The sequence below is a fragment of the Oncorhynchus gorbuscha genome, linkage group LG26 (genome assembly GCF_021184085.1).
Source record: "Oncorhynchus gorbuscha isolate QuinsamMale2020 ecotype Even-year linkage group LG26, OgorEven_v1.0, whole genome shotgun sequence".
Lineage (NCBI taxonomy): Eukaryota > Metazoa > Chordata > Actinopteri > Salmoniformes > Salmonidae > Oncorhynchus > Oncorhynchus gorbuscha.
In genome coordinates, this window is record NC_060198.1 from 36001021 (window position 1) to 36025309 (window position 24289).

The 24289-nt window shown below is 47.6% G+C and overlaps 1 pseudogene across 1 annotated transcript; it reads left to right on the forward strand.

Moving 5' to 3' along the window:
- The first annotated feature begins 513 nt into the window (after window positions 1-513).
- Window positions 514-22695, forward strand: LOC124016190 (annotated as a pseudogene). The gene is made up of 31 exons (XR_006835315.1): window positions 514-1188; window positions 4833-5090; window positions 5275-5410; window positions 6169-6595; window positions 6850-6948; window positions 7216-7769; window positions 8422-8595; window positions 8709-8885; window positions 9046-9096; window positions 9449-9579; window positions 9791-9845; window positions 10251-10514; window positions 10709-10872; window positions 11959-12025; window positions 12170-12280; window positions 12402-12644; window positions 12733-12846; window positions 13037-13144; window positions 13272-13358; window positions 13480-13526; window positions 13644-13810; window positions 14094-14257; window positions 14451-14717; window positions 15175-15252; window positions 15565-15783; window positions 15893-16158; window positions 16479-16587; window positions 20264-20365; window positions 20618-20759; window positions 21521-21657; window positions 22019-22695. The product of XR_006835315.1 is annotated as a transcription activator BRG1-like (transcript).
- Window positions 22696-24289: the final 1594 nt, after the last annotated feature.

Below are 24289 nucleotides of genomic sequence, written 5' to 3' on the forward strand. Positions count from 1 at the left end.
AAATGCCTAATATAATGCCTAATATAAGTCTGTGCTCCCAAATACTGGAAAAAGTGTGATTCATTAGGTTACATGCTCACTACAGTAGCCCCACATGGCTATAAAAATACATTATGCAATTATATGTCCATGAAATAACACACATATTTAGATAGTGGAATAGGCCTAGCCTAAATCATGTTTACTTTCTATTTTGCAGCTCAGGAGTTATTCTAGACAAGGCTCTTCTGTGTCTTTATAGTATCATTCCCACACAAGTCATTTGCGGAAGGCCCAAGCCTATACTACGCCATCTGCTAAGTGGCGAGCCTGAGCGGCACAGCGGTCAAACGCGGAACCCAAACCGACTGCGCGCGTGCGCCATCGTGCATAAATGTATTTCGTCCCCCTACACCAAACGCGAGCACGACACGCAGGTTAAAATATCAAAACAAACTCTGAACCAACACTAATTAGTTCAGAGGTTGTTTTTATATTTTAACCTGCGTGTCGTGATCGCGTTTAGTGTAGGGGGACAAGATACATTTATGCACGATAGCGCACGCGCGCAGCCGGTTTGGGTTCGGTGTAAGGCACTACATCTCAGTGCTAGAGGCGTCACGACAGTTCGAATCCAGCTGTGATTGGGGGTCCCATAGGGTGGCGCACAATACGCTCAATGTCGTCCGGGTTTGGCCGTCATTGTAAATAAGAATTTGTTCTTAATTGACTTGCCTAGGGAAAAAAAGAAAGAAGCTTGTGTTGACATCGGCAAATGCTTTTTTTGACATTGCACATTTTATTCAGGCAGAAAAATGTATGTAAACGGAGCTCAATTGATTTCATTGTTACTGTCAATGACTACTATCAACAAGGATCCCTCATTATCTTATTTTACTACGTGTAATAATGCTGTTCTGTAATAACTTGTACACCCATCCCCCACGTCGACATACTTCGCCCACATTCTTCTCTGCAATGGGGCCTAGACTGGGCATGCGTTGATTTTCCAGTAGTTCATGGGGGATGAACGTGTAGGGGGGGGGGCGCTCTTGTATCACGGTTGCTGTAGTGAAGGCCGTTCCTTGGTGATACAATCAGACGAGAAGTGGGGGTGGCGAGAGAAAAAAAGCTAACAGGCTTGGTCGCTCTTTGTTTCTGGCTAGCGTTGGAAATTGAAGGGACCTATCGGCGAAGGGTGATTTCAATGTAAGTCCGATTCAACCGTTTTATTTTTAATACTTCGTCGATGTTATCCTTATTTGGATTATTGAGACGTAATTTCAGTTTCTAATACCCTTTGCTTATCGTTGGGTTGGAAGGAACGTTAGCATCAAGACCGACATATTTATTAGTCTTGTCTGCAGTGCAGACTGGCGTCAGAGTGAAATGAATGAATTGTGTTTTTGGTAAATGTATCTGTCTAGCTAGAGCGGGGGTACGGGATGCAGGTTGGATCAATCAACTGAAAGTATTGTTTAACTTTTACTCTCTTGCTGCATCCCCAAAGTCAACAAAATAACCCAATTCTCACCATACATTTTGTAACGACAGCATGTTCGGCTAGTAGAGACTATACCAGCTAACGTTAGCCAACTGTCTGGCAGTGTTTCTTTGTGTTTTTAGTATTCATTTTATACACATTATGTAGTTAGAAAACAATGTTTGTTAGCACATCACATGACTGAATGGTTTCTGACCTGTGTTGTAAACGGAACTGAGTTACTATACATAGCTTAGCTAGAAAGCTGGCTAACTACACCGTACACCACATTAGCTTAGCATCCGTTAACTGTTTTTTTTACAACGTTGGTTAGTTAGCGTCTATAACTAAATATTTAGCAAGTACTTAACGAACGAAGTCTTTACCCAGTTAGCTACCGTAATTCAATTTATACGATTACCAACTGCAACCGGCAACTATGGCCCACTAGCTAGCTAAATATCCGTGTTTTACTAAAGCTAGCTAGCTTAAGTCAAGTCGCCGGTAGCAGGGTTTACAGTATCAAGCTACTACTGTCTCACCAAAGAGAATGCATCACTCCTTGGACATAACTGTTAACATAACAATATCTAGTGAGGAGGAACGACAATAGATTCCACTCTCAATCGTTTAAATAGCTAGCTATAACGTTACTCGTCTCACTAACATGAATGTCATGATGTCGACAACTTTAACCACACATCATGGTTGCTGTTTACCTTTTATGTTGTTTATTCTGTCGGGAGTGTATGGGGGTTCTTTTTATGCATGCAGCTGCTCCTGGGCAGCATCGTCTGAATCACCTCGTCTTAGTGTAAGATTTCCAAACAAGAACTCTCCTCAATTCTGTCAATCGCCACACACTGGGAAAAATATTTAGTCATTCGACCATATTTCTCTCCAACTATCTGCAATTATTATATTTGAGGAAAGCAATTATTAATAAACGTATACCATTTTATAATTGATTTGTGATATGGGTTGTATTATCAAAGGCAGGCACTCTGTAATCATCTAGAGGTCTTTAGGTGGGCCTGTGCAAACTGAAGATCAACAGAACATTGGTGTCTTTCAACAAATCAAATGCTTCACAACGAACAGGTGTAGACTAACTTCCCAGCAATGCATGGGGAAAATATTAAAATAACATGAGGAATAGCCAAAATACACAATGAGTAACGATAACTTGGCTATACACAGAGGTACCCGTACCGAGTCGATGTGCAGAGGTACGAGGGAATTGAGGTAGATAGCTATACATATAGGTAGGGGTAAAGTGACTAGGCAACAGGATAGATAATAAGTAGTAGCAGCAGTGTATATGATGAGTCAGGGTTAGTGCTTAAGGGGGTCAATGCAGAAAGTCTGTAGCTATTTGGTTAACTATTTAGCAGTCTTTTGGCTTGGGGGTAGAAACTGTTAAAGGGTCCTGTTGGTTCCAGCGTTGGTACCGCTTCCCGTGCAGTAGCAGAGAGAACAGTCTATGACATGGGTGACTGGAGTCTGACAATTTCTAGTGTTTTTCCTCTTACCCCGCCTGGTAAAGAGGTCATGGAATTCAGGGAGGTCGGCCCCAGTGATGTACTGTGCCTTACGCACTACCCTATGTAGTGCCTTGCATTTGGATGCCAAGCGATGATGCAGCCTGTCAAGATGCTCTCAATGGGGCCTCCCAGGTGGCGCAGTGGTTAAGAGCGCTGTACTGCAGCGCCAGCTGTGCCATCAGAGACTCTGGGTTCGCGCCCAGGCTCTGTCGTAACCAGCCCCGACCGGGAGGTCTGTGGGGCGACGCACAATTGGCTTAGCGTCGTCCGGGTTAGGGAGGGCTTGGTCGGTAGGGATGTCCTTGTCTCATCGCGCACCAGCGACTCCTGTGGCGGGACGGGCGTAGTGCGCGCTAACCAAGGTTGCCAGGTACATGGTGTTTCCTCCGGGTTGGATGTGCGCTGTGTTAAGAAGCAGTGCGGCTGGTTGGGTTGTGTATCGGAGGACACATGACTTTCAACCTTCGTCTCTCCCGAGCCCGTTCGGGAGTTGTCGCGATGAGACAAGATAGTAGCTACTACAACAACAATTGGATACCACGAAATTTGAGAAAAAAAAGATGCTCTCAATGGTGCAGCAGTGTAACTTATTGAGGATCTGAGGGCCCTTGCCAAATCTTTTCAGCCTCCTGTGGGGAATGAGGCATTGTCGTGCCTTCTTCGGGACTGTGTTGGTGTGTGTGGACCATGTTCATTCGAACAGGTTGTGCGCGGCCATGCAGTCGTGACTGAACAGGGAGTGCAGGAGGGGACTAAGCACGCACCCCTGGGGTGGCCCCATTTCGAGAGTCGGTGTGGTTGATGTGTTTTTGCCTACGCTCCTACTTTTGTCTTAAGTTGAGATTGTATCTTGACATAATTAGCCACCTTGTGACTGAAGCTTAAACTGGCTTTCAAATAAACTAACTCAGGAGATGTGTGAGCTGCATTCACGTTCTACCAGTCTAGTGTCTTATTTTCTAATCCTACTTGTGTACATTTGTGCCAGCCGTGCATATTAACACAAAACATACTCAAATGACTACAAAAAGGCTATCTTGAGAATCGGTTCTTGTTATTCAGACCAACTGGTGTATTTTGGGTCAGTCGGGCACATCCGAGAACCCACAGCTCAGTGAACACAAAGTCCATTTGTGGATGATGGCTACATAGAGATCTGGTACGCACTAGGGCTTGGAATTGCCAGGGACCTCACGATATGATATCACGATAATGAGGTGCGATAAAATATTTGTGATTCTCATGATTCTATAGACCCTTTTACAGTACATGAAATACTAGTGTTACACACAGATGCGCGTGACTCTTGGCTGCAGTAAGAATCTGTTGCCATCTGCGCCCAATCAACATAGCCAAGATTTACTTTTGAACCAAAATAACTTTTTAGGGTTCTCATACGCTTACAATTATGTTTTGATTCTTGCTTGAAAGTTGCTGAGATTATATTTGGTTGTCGTCTTTGCAGAATAACTTTTTTGGATGCATCAATTGTTAGCTAGAATCCTAACGCTCATTGATTAATGCTGTGGCATAAGCTAGCCAAAGAGCCATTTTACTGGTTGAAGTATTTAAGTATAATGCAGTTGATTTGTGATAATGACACAAATATTATATTAAGCAGGATATTCATACGAGCCTTAAAATCAAATTATAATACCATATGTCTGCTGCTACAGAGGGACAAGAGTCATGAGAAAACAACATTCTTTTTGATCCGTCATGGAGGTAAACCACTGGAGATTTGGTGCAGGTTCAGCCAACAAATGCAAACAAAGCTTGTCAACTACAATTTGGTCAGTATCATCTGTAATTTGTCCTCTCTGCAGAGTGGTGCTTGGTGCTGTCACATTCTCAGACTCAGCTGAGAGATGTCCACCCCAGACCCTCCCATGGGAGGGACGCCTCGGCCGGGCCCCTCCCCAGGACCGGGGCCTTCTCCAGGAGCAATGATGGGCCCCAGCCCTTCCCCGGGCTCTGCTCATAGCATGATGGGACCCAGCCCAGGTCCCCCAGCCTCTGTGCACTCTCACCCACAACAGGGGCCCTCAGGATATCCTCAGGAGAATATGCATCAGATGCACAAAGTAAGACAGAAAACGGGCATATCCTTAAATGTAATGTATGCGCTAACATTTTAGGACAACTTTAAAAAAATATATACTAGGTTAGCATTAATCTATTCTTCCTTTACTGTACATAAGAAATGTATGTGCTATCTAAGTAGGACATGCTTATGTTAATGTATTAATGTGTGTTGTCTTCTCCCAGCCTATGGAAGGCATGCATGAGAAGGGCATGTCTGATGACCCTCGCTATGGACCGATGAAGAGCATGGGCATGAGACCAGGTGGAGGCCACATTGGAATGGGACCCCCTCCTAGCCCCATGGACCAACATTCCCAAGGTACCATACCATGGAGTACTGATTAGATTGCATAGAGGATAGAGGAAACATTGACTCTGTTATTGAAGGAGCTTTACACAAAAGGTCAACTTATTAGCTTTCCATATGCTCTAAATATGGTGCTTATGATTTTAGAGTTAAGCACAATTGCTTTTAATGCCAATTACCTGAGTAGAGAATGCTAACTCGTGTAGACATGCTAACTTGTGTAGACGCGTGTGCACTTGTACTGTGAACTCAACCAGCTAGTTTCTCCTCTTTCACTTCTGTCTTTTGTTGGGTAGCGTGAGCAGCAGACGCTCAGATGGGGGGGGGGGGGCAATGAGGCTTCCCCTTTCAGACAATGCTGGTGGCAGCTGTCTGCTACAAAACTACTCAGTCACCAAGGAGAGAGGGACAGAGGGGCTGTTGAAATACTGTAACACAGGAGAGGGTGTTTTTCTGTTGACTCTTCTATTCTGTATTGACTGGTGTGACAGAGGGCAAGGCTCAGCTGTAATGTGTGCATGTCTGTTAGAGACTGATTTGTAAAGTGTTTGTATCGCCAGTCCAGCTCATAATCATAATACCAGTCTGGATTTGGTTAACATTTCTCCTGGTCTGTTAGCATCCATTTCACCACCATTTTTGATGTATCTAGCCATTATTTTAGTCATTCAAATCAGTTTCCCACTGTTCTCAGTTAAAGGGACAGTCATGCACTACCATTCCCAGGGAAGATGACTTTTCTCACCTGTGCTCTTGTCTCTCCTCCCCAGGCTACCCCTCTCCACTGGGGGGGTTCTGAGCACTCTCCCAGCCCTGTGCCAGCCAACGGCCCTCCCGCTGGCCCCATGTTGCCCTCTGGCCCAGGTGTCCCCATGGAGGGAGGTGACCCCCAGGCCATGGGCCAGCAGAACCGCGTTGGGGTCGCAGGTCCGAGTGGTGGTTCTGGGCCAGGCGGTGTTGGGCCAGGTGGACCCACCCCCTTCAACCAAAACCAGCTACACCAGCTCAGGGCCCAGATCATGGCCTACAAGATGCTGTCTCGCAGCCAGCCCCTGCCAGACCACCTGCAGATGGCCGTGCAGGGCAAGAGGCCCATGCCAGGGATGCAGCAGCAGCCAGGGATGCCCAACATGCCCCCTTCCTCAGGGCCTGGAGCGGGGCCTGGACAGCCACCAGCAAACTACAACAGACCTCATGGTGAGGGGGGGGGGGGGGGGATGTTCAAAGTTATGCTACACAGGCTGTCAATGAGTTTTGCAACGCTATGAATGACACACAAATGTTCTCTCTCTCAAACAAATAAAATAAATAATTTGAATGCTGAACGGGGACCCCTGGTGGTGAAACTTGAAACAATGTTCTCAGTTCAGGCACCATTTTCTACGTTAACTAGACTTCAGTAGGCATGAATGCCCAGGCAGTGTATGATAATTTCTAATGTCATCTTGCAGGAATGGTAGGCCCAAACATGCCTCCTCCAGGACCCTCAGGTGTTCCCCCTGGTATGCAGGGCCAGCCCACCAATGGACCCCCTAAACAATGGCCCGAAGGTGAGCCTCAGATTGACCCCTGGGCAGTGATTCACCTGTGTGGAGAGGGCACTAGTCTGTAGGGTTTTTAGTCCATGTTCTTCTCTTTCCTGTGCTGATAGTTTCACCAGACCTATCACAACGGTAGGCCGTCAATTGTAAACTGACTTGTCTAGTTAAAAAGAAATTAAACAAGGAATACACACATATTAAACAGATAATAATTGCACCAAAACACTGTAGAATCAATGGTAGAACTAATAATTATTTCAATGCCATATGTTCTAGGGCCCATGGTGAATGCTGCTGCTCCATCCAGTGCCCCCCAGAAGCTGATTCCCCCTCAGCCCACTGGGAGACCCTCCCCTGCTCCCCCCTCCGTGCCCCCTGCTGCCTCCCGGTCATGCCCCCCAGACCCAGTCCCCCGGGCAGCCCCCCAGCCCCCACCCATGGTGCTGCACCAGAAACAGAACCGCATCACGCCTATCCAGAAGCCCCGTGGCCTGGACCCAGTGGAGATCCTCCAGGAGAGAGAGTACAGGCTGCAGGCTCGTATCACTCACCGTATCCAGGAGCTGGAGCATCTACCAGGGTCTCTGGCCGGAGACCTGCGCACCAAAGCCAACATCGAGCTAAAGGCCCTGAGGCTGCTAAATTTCCAGAGACAGCTGCGTCAGGAGGTAGTGGTGTGTATGCGTCGTGACACGGCCCTGGAGACGGCCCTCAACGCTAAGGCCTACAAGCGCAGCAAGCGGCAGTCCCTCCGTGAGGCCCGCATCACAGAGAAACTGGAGAAGCAACAAAAGATTGAACAGGAGCGCAAACGACGCCAGAAACACCAGGTACATAGAGGGGTCGGGACAGAAACACCAGGTACATAGAGGGGTCGGGACAGAAACACCAGGTACACGGGGGGGTCGGGACAGAGACGCCGGGTACACGGGGGTCGGGACAGAGACGCCGGGTACACGGGGGGTCGGGACAGAGACGCCGGGTACACGGGGGGTCGGGACAGAGACGCCGGGTACACGGGGGTCGGGACAGAGACGCCGGGTACACGGGGGTCGGGACAGAGACGCCGGGTACACGGGGGTCGGGACAGAGACGGCGGGTACACGGGGGGTCGGGACAGAGACGCCGGGTACACGGGGGGGACGCCGGTACACGGGGGGTCGGGGGGGCGCCGGGTACTCGGGGGGGGGTCGGGGGACGCCGGGGACGCCGGGTACACGGGGGGGTCGGGGGGACGCCAGGTACTCGGGGGGGGACGCCGGGTACACGGGGGGTCGGGGGGGGACGCCGGGTACACGGGGGGTCGAGACGGGGACGCCGGGTACACGGGGGGGTCGGGACGGGGACGCCGGGTACACGGGGGGTCGGGACAGAGACGCCGGGTTCCCAACCTAGATGTCAGATGATCCTCACATTCTTGTAAGACCTCCAGTGCTTCGCGTTGTATTGTATAGACACTAATATTCTGAGGTTTTTGTGTAGGAATACCTTAACAGCATCCTGCAGCATGCTAAAGACTTCAAGGAGTACCACCGCTCCATCACAGCCAAGCTCCAGAAGGCCACAAAAGCTGTGGCCACATACCACGCCAACACTGAGCGCGAGCAGAAGAAGGAGAACGAGCGCATTGAGAAGGAGAGAATGAGGAGGCTGATGGTGAGTGACCATACAGCTGCGTGATCGTTTACACAGTCACTATTAAATAGCCATAGATCTACTCTCACACCCAGTGCCTCTAACACCCGTAGTCAATGTGTGTCCTTCCCTAGGCGGAAGATGAGGAGGGCTACCGTAAGCTGATTGACCAGAAGAAAGACAAGCGCCTGGCCTACCTGCTGCAGCAGACAGACGAGTACGTGGCCAACCTCACCGATCTGGTCAGAGCCCACAAGGCTGATCAGGCCCTCAAGGATAAGAAGAAGAAGAAAAAGAAGAAGAAGAAGAAGGTGAAGAATGAGACCAAGGACAAATGTTGAAAGTGCATCTTTCTGAAGTTCCATTTGTTGTATTGTGTTACCTTGTGTTTTACTGCGATATGTAGCCCCCTGTGTTTCCGTTGTTGAGCCTGTCATTGCAATATGAGAAACTGATGTTCATGTTCCCTAGAAGCCAGAGAGTGGGGAGGGCCAGCCTCTTGCCCTGGGACCCGACGGAGAGGTGAGTTTCAGATCCCAAGTGAAAGATTTGGTCCGATAAAATCCAGACAATTTCCCACCAAGCTTTTTGACAAAGTCATCTTCTCTGCCATCAGTTCGTGAAGAACAATATAATGAATGAATGTGAGCCCCATCACTCAACATTTTAACTAATAGGCCCTTTTCATGTCTGGTAATAGGCCATTTGCCCCATGGTGTGTTGATAAGAAACTAAATTGTTTGCAGGCTCCCTGTTTTTCACAAGGCCACAGGAATACTTGTTTAATTTTCCATTAAATTATCATATTGACAGGCAATAATATATCACACAGTTTCCAGTCAATTTCTCACGCGCTCCCTCTTTTCCCTCTCAGCCTCTGGATGAGACCAGTCAGATGAGTGACCTGCCTGTGAAGGTGATTCATGTAGACAGTGGGAAGATCCTGACGGGGCTGGATGCGCCCCGGGCTGGCCAGCTGGACACCTGGCTGGAGATGAACCCTGGGTCAGTTAACTCTTGTTTACCCAGACTGTGGGAATAATGGTGACACGAGAGCCTGAGGAACGTGAAATATCATTTTCCTTTGGAAAGGATGAACATTGTACAAATCTAAATGCTTTTCACACGGTTGCTTAGCCATAAGTACATAAACACTGTCATCTCAAAACAATTTCATCAGGCATCACAACTAATCATTTAAACTTTTCTCCTGCAGGTATGAAGTGGCCCCTCGTTCAGACAGCGAGGACAGTGGCTCAGAGGAAGAGGAGGTATGTACCTTAGAGACCACAATGCTCTCCTTACCCCCCCCGCCGTGGATGAGACCTTGCGTGTGGAGTCTGTTCAGAGACGTACCACTCTTGCCTTTGGCTTCCAGAAACTAGGTCATTGCCAAGTCAAACCAATGTAACCCTTTCTCTGCATTGTGTACTATAAGGCTTATATTAATGTAAATCAAAACATATTGTGCTGTAAATATCTTTACTGGAACAGAGATCTTTTCCAGATTAATTTTAATCCTGACCAGTTCACGGGACAAGCTGTGTTCTAGTTTCCATAAATAATATTTTATTCCGATTCGATAACGTCTTTTGACTTGACCTTGGCTGAGACAGTTTGAGCCAGGCTGTGTGGCGCCTGTATCTGAGTCCATCCTCTTGCTCCGCACCCCTCAGGAGGAAGAGGTGGAGCCCCAGCCCTCCCAGGCTCCCACCGAGGAGAAAAAGAAGATCCCAGACCCCGACACAGAGGACGTGTCCGAGGTCGACGTCCGCTACATCATCGAAGGGGCCAAGCAGGATGTGGATGATGAGTATAACAGTGCCGAGGCGGCGTTCGCCCGAGGCCTGCAGTCTTACTATGCTGTGGCCCACGCCGTCACTGAGACGGTGGACAAACAGTCCACGCTGCTGGTCAACGGGCAGCTCAAACATTACCAGGTACACAGTCTACCCACGTCACAGTAACATGATTTCACATACACAATGCATGCTGTAGTGTTTCATTACCTTTCACAACGCTTACAAGAAGTAACGTCTCAAAAAAGAAGAGATGACACATGACCAAAGCCATGTGTACCTGATGACCATGTGAGACAGTAGAATGACTGGTTTGTGTCCCTTTCTCCTCTAAGATCAAGGGCTTGGAGTGGCTGGTGTCTCTGTACAACAACAACCTGAATGGGATCCTGGCTGATGAGATGGGTCTGGGCAAGACCATCCAGACCATCGGCCTCATCACCTACCTCATGGAGCACAAGCGCATCAACGGCCCCTTCCTCATCATCGTGCCCCTCTCGTGAGTCCCTCTCCTTTCCTCTAGTTGGTTCTCAGCTCCTTTATGGACCGGAACTGATGCAGTATTTCTGTTTCAATCGAGATTCTCACCTGTAATTATAAGGATACAAGCCCGAAAGGGCTGTTAATGGTATTTTCCACGGTCATAGATATTTTTGCCTTGTGTTGTGTCAGTGCCTTGTGTTGTGTCAGTGCCTTGTGTTGTGTCAGTGCCTTGTGTTGTGTCAGTGCCTTGTGTCGTGTCAGTGCCTTGTGTCGTGTCAGTGCCTTGTGTCGTGTCAGTGCCTTGTGTCGTGTCAGTGCCTTGTGTCGTGTCAGTGCCTTGTGTCGTGTCAGTGCCTTGTGTCGTGTCAGTGCCTTGTGTCGTGTCAGTGCCTTGTGTCGTGTCAGTGCCTTGTGTCGTGTCAGTGCCTTGTGTCGTGTCAGTGCCTTGTGTCGTGTCAGTGCCTTGTGTCGTGTCAGTGCCTTGTGTCGTGTCAGTGCCTTGTGTCGTGTCAGTGCCTTGTGTCGTGTCAGTGCCTTGTGTCGTGTCAGTGCCTTGTGTCGTGTCAGTGCCTTGTGTCGTGTCAGTGCCTTGTGTCGTGTCAGTGCCTTGTGTCGTGTCAGTGCCTTGTGTCGTGTCAGTGCCTTGTGTCGTGTCAGTGCCTTGTGTCGTGTCAGTGCCTTGTGTCGTGTCAGTGCCTTGTGTCGTGTCAGTGCCTTGTGTCGTGTCAGTGCCTTGTGTCGTGTCAGTGCCTTGTGTCGTGTCAGTGCCTTGTGTCGTGTCAGTGCCTTGTGTCGTGTCAGTGCCTTGTGTCGTGTCAGTGCCTTGTGTCGTGTCAGTGCCTTGTGTCGTGTCAGTGCCTTGTGTCGTGTCAGTGCCTTGTGTCGTGTCAGTGCCTTGTGTCGTGTCAGTGCCTTGTGTCGTGTCAGTGCCTTGTGTCGTGTCAGTGCCTTGTGTCGTGTCAGTGCCTTGTGTCGTGTCAGTGCCTTGTGTCAGTGCCTTGTGTCAGTGCCTTGTGTCAGTGCCTTGTGTTGTGTCAGTGCGACTCGAGGTGGACAGAGAAAGTGTATGTTTATCAATTTGATCTCCCGTCTTTGTTTTCAGAACTCTGTCCAACTGGGTGTATGAGTTTGATAAGTGGGCTCCAACGGTGGTGAAAGTCTCTTACAAAGTGAGTAGCCCCTTTTCAACCCTTCTTCCAGGGTGAAGTTTGACAATTGCATAGTAGGTGGTCCGCATGTACATGTGAATATCCTTTGATTATAGTGTTCTGGAGATGTAAAGTTGATGTGTGTTCTACCATATCTCTGTCCAGGGCTCCCCACAGGCTCGCCGGGCATTCCTCCCCATCCTGCGCAGCGGCAAGTTCAACGTACTGCTCACCACCTACGAGTACATCATCAAAGACAAGCAAGTGCTGGCTAAGGTAGGGACCCACCTCTTCAAATCACCCTGTGCACCGCCTTAGAAATGTCCCTAGTCAGACAGGTGAACCTATGGAAACTTCCATTTCATCTTCTCACGCCACTTTACTCTTTCCCTCTCAGCTGCGATGGAAGTACATGATAGTGGACGAGGGCCACCGTATGAAAAACCACCACTGTAAGCTGACTGTGGTTCTGAACACCCACTACCTGGCCCCGCGGCGTCTGCTGCTGACCGGCACCCCGCTGCAGAACAAGCTGCCGGAGCTCTGGGCCCTGCTCAACTTCCTGCTGCCGACCATCTTCAAGTCCTGCACTACCTTCGAGCAGTGGTTCAACGCCCCCTTCGCCATGACCGGAGAGAAGGTGAGTTAGTCAAGGCTCTGGAGTGGGGTGTTCTGGAGACATTGGGGTCATCATGGCTGGACTCTTACCCCCTCTCTCTCGACCCTAGGTGGATCTGAACGAGGAAGAGACCATCCTGATTATCCGTCGTTTGCACAAAGTGCTCCGCCCCTTCCTGCTGCGCAGACTGAAAAAGGAGGTGGAGTCCCAGCTGCCTGAGAAGGTCTGACTCCTGTCAATCGCTTGGCTTTCAGTCTCCAAGGACAATAAAGATAAATTGATTCTTTCAGTACTTTAAACTCATATCAATGCAATGTTTTAACCTGTTCTCTCTCTGTGTGTGTGTGTGTGTGTGTGTGTGTGTGTGTGTGTGTGTGTGTGTGTGTGTGTGTGTGTGTGTGTGTGTTCCCCAGGTGGAGTATGTGATCAAGTGTGACATGTCGGCCCTGCAGAGAGTGCTGTACAGACACATGCAGGCTAAGGGTGTGCTGCTCACCGACGGCTCTGAGAAAGACAAGAAGGTAAGGAGGAGTAGAGAACCTCCTCACTGCTCTCCATACACCCCCTAACAACTGACTGGGGGTCAGTTATACTGGGCTGTTTAGATGGGTACTACAGGATGACTAAGTGCAGAGTGTTGTGTTTCAGGGTAAAGGAGGCACCAAGACCCTGATGAACACCATCATGCAGCTGAGGAAGATCTGTAACCATCCCTACATGTTCCAGCAGATCGAGGTACAGTGCAAAGGGCCCACCTCAACTCTTCCATGAATTGAGAAGAGATGTTGACTGAGGTGTGAGATTGTGGTTAAAGCTTCTCATTTTAACCGAGTAGTTGTGACTCGTCTGTTCACAGGAGTCCTTCTCTGAGCATTTGGGATTCACTGGGGGCGTAGTGTCTGGGTAAGCAAAGCATCTGCTGACGTTGCATGTCGATGCTTCACGGTGCTGTGGTTGATCTTACTATGTGTGGCGCGTTCCCTCATCCACCCCTCTGTTCTCGTCCCCTGCCTCCTCCAGACCTGACCTGTACCGCGCCGCTGGGAAGTTTGAGCTGCTTGACCGTATCCTGCCCAAGCTGATGGTCACCGGCCACAAGGTCCTGCTCTTCTGTCAGATGACTTCCACCATGACCATCATGGAGGACTACTTTGGCTGGCGCAACTTTAAGTACCTGCGTCTGGACGGTGAGAGGCGGGATAGGAGAGAGATTTAGTCTGGTGGCTTGTGCTCGGAAAATGAATTCAAGACAAATTCCAGAAGTATTTTGTACTGTGAGAAAAACAGTACTATGTGTAGGATTTGTTTTGTACTTACAGTATGCAGTTTACTAGAACACAATAGCTCAACATTGTGGTGTGGGGAGGCTGATGTATGATCACAAGCTGAGCTCATGTTATTTGCATATCCCTCCTGCTGTTGTTTCCTGTGGAAACTGGTAACTATCACCATTGGTCTTTGTCTCCATAGGAACCACTAAGGCTGAGGATCGTGGGATGCTTTTGAAGACCTTCAATGACCCCGCCTCTCAGTACTTTGTGTTCCTGCTCAGCACCAGGGCCGGCGGGCTGGGCCTCAACCTTCAGTCTGCTGACACTGTGGTCATCTTTGACTCAGACTGGAACCCACATCAGGTTCAGCTCATTACCCTCTACTGCAGTATTATGCTCTAGGAATCTCACTGGAGTTATTGATATATATTTAGAAAACAGCTAGGATTAGTGGCTATTGAGGTGATTTTGTGAGGTAACAGCCAACTCCCATGTCCTGCCCTCCCCCTAACTCTGATCACTCACCCCTCTCTTTCTCTCTCCCTCCCCTGTACAGGATCTGCAGGCCCAGGACAGAGCCCACCGTATCGGGCAGCGGAACGAGGTGCGTGTGTTGCGTCTCTGCACCGTTCAAAGTGTGGAGGAGAAGATCCTGGCGGCGGCCAAGTACAAGCTGAACGTGGACCAGAAGGTCATCCAGGCCGGCATGTTCGACCAGAAGTCGTCAAGTCACGAGCGCCGTGCCTTCCTGCAGGCCATCCTGGAGCATGAGGAACAAGACGAGGTCGGGGCCCCGGGGGGCTGGCGCGCTGGGGGGGCGTTGGTGGGTGTGATCATGACCGTCCACCACACTACCCAACCGCCCACACACCTCCCTACCATTTAACCTTTCTTTACTTTTCTCTCCTCCTCCTCTCTACCTTCTGGATTTAGGGGCTGTTCCTTTTTTTAGGTTTGGTTTCCCCTCTTCTCCTCGTCCTGCGTTTTCTTAAAAAATGTTTACTTTTAATTTATTTAATGAAGGTCTTTTTCAATAACATAGTAGCCGTCCTAGCTGGAAGTCTGTTCTATCTATACAGTTAGTAGGAGCAGTGGTTTCCTGGTAGACGTATGCATTACACCTATTGTAGGATGTTTACTCCAATACATCACGCACTACATGTTATAATGCACTTTATATGGTACTAACAAAACTGATAAGCATTCAAGAATTCTAGTTCAGAGGCGTGGCTCTGAGGCACCACTAACAGCCCTGTGTTCACCCTTTCTATTGTCGACAGGAGGAGGACGAGGTGCCCGATGATGAGACCGTCAACCAGATGATTGCCAGGAGCGAGGAGGAGTTTGACCAGTTCATGGTCAGTCCCATAGTTCTTCAGTATTTACAGTAATGTAGTCTGAGTCTTTCTTGAGGCAACTGGAGGCTTCACGGTCAACCTCTAGACTGAAGACTGCCCTGTTGGAGGCTTCACGGTCAACCTCTAGACTGAAGACTGCCATGTTGGAGGCTTCACGGTCAACCTCTTAGACTGAAGACGGCCCTGTTGGAGGCTTTGACACAACCTCAAGTCTGATAAAATGACATCCATGCATAGACTCAAGATGGAAATCTACCATTCTTCAACTGTTTTTTTCCCCCTCTTTTCTTACACTGTACCTCTCCCCTCCAGCGTATGGACCTGGACCGGCGCCGCGAGGACGCCCGCAACCCCAAGAGAAAGCCCCGTCTGATGGAGGATGACGAGCTGCCCACCTGGATCCTAAAGGATGATGCCGAGGTGGAGAGGCTCACCTGTGAGGAGGAGGAGGAGAAGATGTTTGGTCGCGGCTCTCGCCAGCGCAAGGAGGTGGACTACAGCGACTCACTCACAGAGAAGCAGTGGCTCAAGGTCAGCTTATCCAGCTGTTGTAGTTGAAAAAGCTTTTAGCTAATAATTTAAAGTCCTATAACTGAAATCTATGACCTGCAATGCTGATGTGTGGTTCCCCCGCCAACAGGCCATAGAGGACGGTAATCTGGAGGACCTCGAGGAGGAAGTGCGTCACAAGAAGACGACCCGGAAGCGCAAGCGAGACCGCGACGACATGCCCGGCCCGGCCACACCCAGCTCCAGTGGCGGTGGTCGCAGCCGTGACAAGGACGAGGAGGTCAAGAAGGCCAAGAAACGCGGGCGCCCTCCGGCTGAAAAACTGTCCCCTAACCCCCCATCCCTCACCAAGAAGATGAAGAAGGTGGTGGACACTGTCATCAAGTACAAGGACGGGTGAGTTGGTGGGCTCCTGTGTCTGGATGACAACTCAGTGAAGGTCCTGATTATACCCTGATGAAGACAGCTTGGCTGTCAACGTTGGTAATTGCATTTTTGCATCTGAGCTCCGAGTGTGCGGCTCTCTTTGATTTTCAAGTTTTCTACTCCGCTAGCCAGCACCTCGCCTAAATAGGTGTGCTTTTCTTTTTCTTCTAGATAACTCAGTGAAGGTCAGCACATGACGACAAACGCAACCTACTTTGTCATGTAATGGTCAGAGCAGAGCATGTGGAGGTGGACTAATCCCGGAGTTTCCCTGTTCTCCTATTTCACAGCAGCAATGGGCGCCAGCTGAGTGAAGTCTTCATCCAGCTGCCCTCCCGCAAGGAGCTGCCTGAGTACTACGAGCTCATCCGCAAGCCTGTCGACTTCAGGAAGATTAAGGTATGGCGCTAACCCTTTAATGTATCGGTTATAAGACTAAATCAAATCGAACTTTATTTGTCACATGCGCCTAATACAACCATGAAATGCTTACTTACAAGCCCTTATTAACCAACAGTGCAGTTCAAGAAGATATTTACCAAATAAACTAAAGTAAAAAATAATAAAATATAACAATAACAAGGCTATATACAAGGGGTACCGGTACTGAGTCAGTGTGCAGGGGTACATGTAGGTTGAGGTAGTTTGTACATGTATGTAGGGGTGAAGTGACTATGCATAGATAATAAACAGTGAGTAGCAGCAGTGTACAAAACAAATGGATGTATATAGTCGGGTGGCCATTAGATTAATTGTTCAGCAGTCTTATGGCTTGGGGTAGAAGCTGTTAACTTCTTGCGTCGAACCATCCCGGATCCGGTATCGTGACTACAGCCTCAAGCTCATTACCATAACGCAACGTTAACTATTCATGAAAATCGCAAATGAAATGAAATTAATCTATTTGCTCTCAAGCTTAGCCTTTTGTTAACAACAAGTCGCTCTGGATAAGAGCGTCTGCTAAATGACTTAAATGTAAATGTAACACTGTCATCTCAGATTTTCAAAATATGCTTCTCAACCATTGCAAAACAAGCATTTGTGTAACAGTATTGATAGCTAGCGTAGCATTTAGCGTTAGCATTCAGCAGGCAACATTTTCACAAAAACCAGAAAAGGATTCAAATAAAATCATTTACCTTTTAAAGGACTTCAGATGTTTTCAATGAGGAGACTCTCAGTTAGATAGCAAATGTTCCGTTTTTACAAAAAAATATTATTTGTGTTGACAAATCGGTCCGTTTTCTTCATCATTCTTCATCACGTTTGGGTAAGAAAAAAAACGAAAAGTCATTCAAACGCGAACATTTTTCCAAATTAACTCCATATTATCGACAGAAACATGGCAAACCGATGTTTAGAATCAATCCTCAAGGTGTTTTTCACATATCTATCGACGATAAAATCATTCGTGGCAGTTGACTTTCTCTTCTGAAGAACTGGAACGAGCATGGACCTACAGATTACGCAATAATTTCGACACAGGACACCGGGCGGGACACCAGGTAAATGTAGTCTCTTATGGTCAATCTTCCAATGATATGCCTACAAACACATCACAATGCTGCAGACACCTTGGAGAAACGACACAAAGGGCAGGCTCATTCCTGGCGCATTGACAGCCATATAAGGAGACATGGGAACACAGCGCCTTCAGAATCTGGGGCATTTCCAGTATGAAACTTCATCTTGGTTTCGCCTGTAGCATTAGTTCTGGGGCACTCACAGATAATATCTTTGCAGTTTTAGAAACGTCAGAGTTTTGTCTTTCCAAGGCTGTCAATTCCATGCATAGTCAAGCATCTTTTCGTGACAAAATATCTTGTTTAAAACAGGAACGTTTTTTTATCCAAATATTAAAAGAGCGCCCCCTATCTCAGAGGTTAAGGAGCCTTTTGGTCCTAAACTTGTCGCTCTGGTACCGCTTGCCGTGTGGTAGCAAAGAAAACAGTCTCAAAGAACTGTTGTCTCTGACAATTGTATGGGCTTTCCTCTGACACCACCTATTATATAGGTCCTGTATGGCAGGAAGCTTGGTCCACTGATGTACTGGGCCGTACGTACTACCCTCTATAGCACCTTAAGGTCAGATGCCGAGCAGTTGCCATACCAGGCGGGGATACAACCCGTCAGGATGCTCTCGATGGTGCAGCTGTATTACTTTTTGAGGATCTGGGGACCCATGCCAAATCTTTTCAGTCTCCTGAGGGGGAATAGGTTTTGTCTTGGTCTCTTCACGACTGTCTTGGTGTGTTTTGGACCCTGATAGTTAATTGATGACGTGGACACCAAGGACCGTGAAACTCTCGACTCGCTCCACTACAGCCCCGTCGTTGTTGATGAGGGGCTGTTCAGCCCGCCTTTTCCTGTAGTCCACGATCAGCTCCTTTGTCTTGCTCACGTTGAGGGTGAGGTTGTTGTCCTGGCACCACACTGCCAGTTCTCTGACCTCCCTGTTGGCTGTCTCATCGTTGTCGGTGATCAGGCCAACCACTGTTGTCGTCAGGAAACTTAATGATGGTGTTGGAGTCGTAGGTGAACAGGGAGGACAGGAGGGGATGAAGTACACACCCCTGAGGGGCCCCGGTGTTGAGGATCAGCCTGGCAGATGTATTGTTGCCTACTCGTACTACCTGGAGACGGCCTGTCAGGAAGTCCAGGATCCAGTTGCAGAGGGAGGTGTTTAATCCCAGGGTCCTTAGCTTAGTGATGAGCTTCGTTGGCACTATGGTGTTGAACACTGAACTGTTGTTAATGAACAGCATTCTCACATAGGTGTTCCTTTTGTTCAGGTTGGTAGCACTTCATGTCTACCGACGTGAGTGCTACGGTGCGGTAATCATTTGGCTTACATTCGCTTCCTTGGGCACAGGGACTATGGTGGTCTGCTTGAAACATAGGTATTACGGACTCGGTTAGGGAGATGTTGAAAATGTCAGTGAAGACACTTGACAGTTGGTCCGCACATGCTTTGAGTACACATCCTGGTAATCCATCTGGCCCTGTGGCTTGTGAATGTTGACCTGTTTAAAGGTCTTACATCACACAGTCATCCAGAACAGCTGGTGCTCTCGTGCATGCTTCAGTATTGCTTGCCTCGAAGCAAGCATGAAAGGCATTTAGCTCGTCTGGTAGCCACGTGTCACTGGGCATCTCTCGTCTAGATTTCCCTTTTGTAGTCCGTAATAGTTTTAAGTCCTGCCACATCCAACGAGCCTCAGCGCCGGTGTAGTAGGATTCAATCTTAATCCTGTATTGCTTGTTTGATGGTTCGTCTGAGGGCATAGCGGGATTTCTTATAAGCGTCCGGATTAGTGTCCCGCTCCTTGAAAGCGGCAGCTCTAGCCTTTAGCTCGATGCGGATGTTGCCTGTAATCCATGGCTTCTGGCTTCTGGTCACTGTGGGGACGACGTCGTCGAGGCACTTATTCATGAAGCCAATGAATGAGGTTGTATATTCCTCAATGGCATTGGATGAATCCCAGGAACATATTCCACTCTGTGCTAGCAAAACAGTCCTGTAGCGTGAGTCACTGGTACTTCCTGCTTTAGCTTTCGCTTGTAAGCAAGAATCAGGAGGATGGAATTATGGTAAAATTTGCCAAATGGAGGGCGGGGGAGAGCTTTGTATGAATCGCTGTGTGTGTAGTAATGGTGGTCTAGATTTTTTTTTCTCTAGTTGCACTTGTGACATGCTGGAAAAATGTGGTAAAACTGCTTTAAGTTTGCCTGCATTTAAGTTTTCTTGTTTGCTTATGGCATTCTAGAGTAGGGTTGATTGCGGTCTTAGTGCCGGCATAGACGGCACTAAATAGACAGCTATGAATAATGAAGGTAGTGTGGTCTACAGCTTATCATAAGGTAATCTACCTCAGGCGAGCAATACCTCGAGACTTCTTTAATATTAGACATCGCGGGAATCGGCTAAGGAATCACATTCAGTAAAACAGTCCTTGTGGGAGGTTCGGGGACTGGCAAGTCACATCTAGCTGTCTAGTTCTGATCTTCTCAGTCCTGTGTTGTTCTCTACTGGTCTGATGACTATTCTGATGTCCTCTCCTCTGTTCCCCTCCAGGAGAGGATCCGCAGCCATAAGTACCGCAGCCTGAATGACCTGGAGAAGGATGTGATGCTGCTGTGTAGTAACGCTCAGACCTTCAACCTGGAGGGCTCTCTGGTGAGTGTCCGGCAACAGGGAGGGAGTGAGGGGAGGGCTGACCGTTGTTGGGCATGACAAGACAACGCTGTGGGGGTGCTGGGATATGGAGGGCCTGTTTCAGCCCAATGTATTACAGATCCGAGGAGACTTGTCACAACCTTTATGGTGAATTGAACAGTATCTCTCATACTCTGAAGAAATGTCACAGTAGCCTGTTACCCTGCTGGTGACATCTTCTATATTTCTCTGTGGCGTCTCTCACCCCCCCAGATCTATGAGGACTCCATCGTACTGCAGTCAGTCTTCACCAGTGTCAGGCAGAAGATTGAAAAGGAGAAGGAGGAGGAGAGTGAGGGAGAGGACAGTGAGGAGGAAGAAGAGGAGGAGGTGGACGAAGGCTCTGAGTCTGAATGTGAGTGTTACAGTATTTACATATATTTTTTTATTTATTTAACCTTTATTTAACCAGGAAGGGCTCATTGAGATTAAAATCTCTTTTTCAAGAGCGCCCTGGCCAAGATAGGCAGCACCAAGTCATTACAAAAAAATTACAGACAGACATCCAGTAAAAACCATTGAATTCACACGAGTATAAAACTGCATATTAAAAACATTGACCGGGCAGGGAATCAGCCTCAAAATCCTTCATCAGTGATTTAAAAACACCAATCGGGGCAAGTTCTTCCAGTTTAAAAGCATATGCACTTAGTGTCATAGTCCACTGTTAAAAGGGCAATCTGCCGCTCAAACAACAACGCGTCCCACCCTCCTCCCACCAGTGTCTGGTAAATAGCTGACTGGTGGGGCTGTTGAAACCACTCTCAAATTCATAGACTGAGCTATGAATGCATAATTATAGTTTTAACCATGTTTTGAGGCTGTACAGTGTTTGTTTACAATTACATTGTTTACAAAGGAGTAAAACAAGTTTATATTTTTGATTCATTTACATTTACATTTAAGTCATTTAGATTCAGGTGGAATGTGCCAATTTAACTCAGCTCATGAGGCATTTAGAACTTATATTCTTCAAGAATCAATGGGTGTAAATCATTCATTTAAAAGTCCAAAAATAGATGTTGCAATCAGGGATTGCCCCTTTAAACTATTTAAGAATTTTTTGAGCTTTTGAAGAATTGTAAGCTCATGAATTTGTGTCCATGCTTCTTTCAGCTCGTTCAGTGAAGGTGAAGATTAAGCTGGGGAGGAAGGAGAAGGAGGGCAGAGGGAAGGGCCAGCGCCGGAGGGGCCGTGGCTCCCGGGCCAAACCTGTAGTGAGCGACGACGACAGCGAGGAGGAACAGGAGGAGGTAAGACACATGCACAAATACATTGAGACACTACTTAACTGTTAATTTAAGCTTCCATTCGAAGCTGTCTACTGTCCTGTCTGAAGTTGACCTCTTCTAAGCTCTCTGCACTGAAGGCTGTCTACTGCCCTGACTGAAGTTGTCCTCTTCTAAGCTCTTTGCACTGAAGGCTGTCTAGCAACACTGATTAACTTGTGTAACTCAAACCAGCAGTATTTTATTTGAATTGTCTTTAACACTTACGTTTTTTGTTTTCAGAAATGTTTTCTTAAACGTCTACAGTCGACTAGGCTGGTGATCAACAAGCTATGTTTTATTGGGTTGAAGGATTAAGTGTTTTTCCTTCTGGCTTCTATTTCAGGCGGGTTCGGCCAGCGGCAGTGAGGAGAACTGAACTGAACCACTCCTGTTCTGCGAGGACCAACGGCCCACTGAGACCCTCGACTGGAACTTATATATTTTACCTAGATTCTATAGCAGGGAGACAAGCCAGTGGAGAGGGGCCTAGTTTTAGCTAGATGAGCTGATTTTTAGTGAGACAAATGTATTCCATAATTAAAATACACCATCAATTAAAACATTTAAAAAATGATAGCAAAAAAAAACCCACTTACATATTTAAGCAATCCTGGTATGAATAGCTGGACTGTATGTCTTTTTGCCTTGTTGTTTTCTCCTGAAAGTGATTTAAGGTGGACAGAGTTTGATTAGCAGACTGATCGTGGACCACAGGGAGAGAGTGCTGACTTTTTAAGCGAGTTTGTTTTGTCGTTTTGTTTCCTTTGAGATGGAGCTGTGTGACCGGAGTCGCTGTGGTTTCTTAAGTCCCTTGAATGCATGTCGTTTGGTCTGTGGAAATGCACCTGGGTGTGTCGTTCTATTATATCTCTGTTTAATTTAAGAATACAAGTGAGATAAACGGTACGTTCCCCCTTAGGCCTTCCTCCGGCTACAAGTGAGAAGGGAAGGGCGGGACTCTGTCTCGCGTCTGTGTCACTGGATTCCAAAAAGTACAATAAAGGTGTCTCGTAAATTAAACTTTCCTCTCTGCTGTTGTCTTTATTCACTTTATGCACAACACATGAGTGATTGCTGTATCCTACATGTGCTGAAAAGAATGAACTGTTAAGCCATCTTTGACAAATTGTAGTTATCTTTTATGTACACTAGATGGCCCTCTCACCTTGACCAGATAACAGTACTCTGGATGAAAAGCCATGGTTTGAAGATTTAGGTGTTTTGTTGATGTTTAGGTTCAAGATTTTCTCCTTGAGTCTGAACTGTAAACATGCTGACCACTAAATGAATGCTAGTTTGGTATGATCATTAATACAATTCAGTTTAAGTATTTTAGGCCACAGTGCTTTTTAAAGGCTTGTAGGCACTCACACAGTTGTGTTACTCTGGGCATGTGTGAGATCCTGCCAGGGCTTCCATGCCTCTGATCTCAGATACACACCAGTTTCTTCTTCCTCAGGTCACTCGTTGACCCTGCTGTTTTTTCCCACTCCCCCTCACACTGCTTTGTTCCAGCCGTGGCCTCATGTCATAACACCTGGACAAATACTTTTTTTGTGTGTGTGTGGAAAGTCGTTTTGTCAGTGGAACGTTTTTGAATGGATCTGCTGTAGAGTCCGTTCTCTCCTCGAATGGTTTGTCGACTCGTTTCAAGTGACTGAAGAGCTACTGTCACCACATTAAACATGATGCCAGGGATTCTGACTGCGCTGAGATCAACCTCTGACTAGCCTTATTATCCTAAGGGTTAACATGGCCAGTTTATTTTGTAGTTTGTCATTGATCAAAAATACATTCCAATAAGAAAGCTTATTTGCTAGGAGGGATGATGGTCAGGAGTGGTGAAGTTGAGGTGAAATCTGAAGAGATATGGATGATGGACAAGAATGTGAGTGTTGAAACCAGGAGAACAGATCAGTGTACAGGATTTATAGCTGGCGCACCACCACAGGGGTGGAAGAACCGAGTCACCAGTGGAACAGTTCCTCTCACTGCTCTGTAGGCAGGGGGAGGAGACGGTCTGTTATGAATAACATCCATGACACACATGTGAGCTGTCTTGAGGGGTTGAGTGGAGGGCAAGGCGGAGGGGTTGCAACCAGTGGTTATATGTTTCAACATGTATCTGCACAAGTTGTCTCACATTGTCATATCTCCAAGACTTGTGGCATACGAGAGGAAGCTGGATAGCAAGGTTCCAACAGAAGTGACCTTGAGTGTCGGACACAATCTCTCATTTGACACATCCTAGATCTGAATGAATGAAATATTCTTATTAAATCCTTTTTTCTTTACATAGTTGAATGTGCTGACAACAAATTCATGCAAAAATTATCAAAGGAAATCAAATTTATCAACCCATGGAGGTCTGGATTTGGAGTCACACTCAAAATTAAAGTGGAAAACCACACTACAGGCTGATCCAACTTTGATGTAATGTCCTTAAAACAAGTCAAAATGAGGCTCAGTAGTGTGTGTGGCCTCCACGTGCCTGTATGACCTCCCTACAACGCCTGGGCATGCTCCTGATGAGGTGGCGGATGGTCTCCTGAGGGATCTCCTCCCAGACCTGGACTAAAGCATCCGCCAACTCCTGGACAGTCTGTGGTGCATC